Source organism: Tachypleus tridentatus, unplaced genomic scaffold (assembly GCF_004210375.1).
Source record: "Tachypleus tridentatus isolate NWPU-2018 unplaced genomic scaffold, ASM421037v1 Hic_cluster_2, whole genome shotgun sequence".
NCBI classification, from domain to species: domain Eukaryota; kingdom Metazoa; phylum Arthropoda; class Merostomata; order Xiphosura; family Limulidae; genus Tachypleus; species Tachypleus tridentatus.
The window spans coordinates 67,961,828-67,963,785 of record NW_027467782.1 but is presented as its reverse complement, the minus strand read 5'-3'; positions in this window follow the sequence as shown (position 1 = coordinate 67,963,785).

The following is a 1,958-nucleotide window of genomic DNA, read 5'->3' as shown; positions in this document are numbered from 1 at the left end:
ACGATGATCATTCTTAGCACGGAAGTCGAAGAGTGTAGTAGGATTGTAGTTCTACGTACGTTTGTAATATAGCACGGACAAAACGAAATTATGGCTCGCACGAAACAAACTGCAAGAAAATCCACGGGCGGAGAAACCAAGAAAACAACTGGCCACTAAAGCTGCCCGAAAGAGCGCTCCAGCAACAGGAGGTGTAAAAAACCTCATCGTTACAGGCCAGGAACAGTAGCCCTCCGTGAAATCCGTCGATACCAGAAGTCAACTGAGCTGCTCATTCGAAAATTACCTTCCAGAGACTGGTGAGAGAATTGCCCAGGACTTCAAGACTGACCTTAGATTCCAGAGCTCTGCTGTCATGGCTCTTCAGGAGGCCAGTGAGGCGTACTGGTGGGTCTCTTCGAAGACACTAACCTGTGTGCCATTCACGCAAAGAGAGTGACCATCATGACCCAAGCGAACGAGTCTGGGGCCAGAGAGAGAGAGGTATTGTAACTTACCCTCGCCATAAACAAACGGGTTCTGCCACCACATCCTGAACAAAGAGTATGCCATTCTGCACATCACGACTACTTGTACTATGTTAGTAACATACATCTTTTCAAGTTGAATTTGCACGTAAGAAATGCAAGGAGTTGTAGTTTAGCAGCAGCCGTCCTTTCACGAAAGTTTGTGAGTTAAGTCCTTTTCGTTTTACTTTATCAAGGAACCTTTAAATTATTACACTTACTCGACGTGCATGAAACAGTTTTCAAAAAATTCCTGCATGTTCGATATTTAATCTAGTTATGTGCCTGAGAAGTATAAAATTTCATATTACGAAGTTGGTGTGTTTTCTTGTTCTCCTTCGAAATATATTATTGTGCTGCAGAAAATGACGTTTGGTTTTTCATTTTTCTCTTCCGTGTAACGACATCTATGAAGGTAGGTACATTCCTTTCAGGTTAAGAATATTGAAAAGAAATGGCTTTACGAACTACACAACTACACTACTCAGCTTACTTAGAAAGACGAACATAGTCTGGTTACGACAGTGAACACTGTCAACAACGTATCGTTATGCTGGTATAAGAAACTAACTGTGACGATCTACTTATATAGCAAGTACTATAATGAATCGTAGTAAAACGTTTTGTTTTATGATTATTTATTTATTTATGTATTATGGAAGATGGGATAATAAGGTTTGTCGTAACAAGAGACACGCCTTTGTTGCGTGTTCTGTGAAAATTATTAACACGAGATGTATGGCGAAGGAACTGTACTATCTCTCCATCAGGAGGTGGTGGCCCTGAAAGGGCCGTTTGATATATTGTTAATATTTACCGACTTATTCTTTTCGGTCTTCTTGGGCAATAAGACAGCCTGAATGTTTGGCAGAACGCCCTGGGCGATAGTAACACCTGTAGCAACTTGTTGAGTTCTTCGTCATTACGAATGGCAAGTTGCAAGTGACGAGGAATGATCCTAGTCTCTTGTTATCACGTGCAGCGTTACCTGCTAACTCCAAAACTTCAGCAGCCAGGTACCCAAGACAGCAGCGAGGTAGACGGTGCTCCAGCTCCTACTCGCTCGGCATAGTTTCTTTCGAGACGATGTATACGCCCGACTGGAAACTGAGTCCAGCTCTGCTTGAACGGGATTTAGCCTTGCCCTTCACTTGCCACCTTTGCCTGCCCAGACATTTTCCCTTGGTTTTCTCTGAAACTAAGAACGAAAAATAGACAGTAAAACACGGTACCTCAATGGAATGAATACGTATTGTGACTATTACACCAACCAAACTAAACTAACGTGGCAATTAGTTTAGAGAGAGAGAAATCCGGAAGCTCCTCCAATCAAGTTCCAGAACTTGTAGTTCCTCTTCGTCCCCTTCGTGGATTTTAGAGTTATTAGGATTTGGTGGTTTTATTATTATTATTATTTTAATAATTAATTATCGTTATTCTTGACTTTTTTGG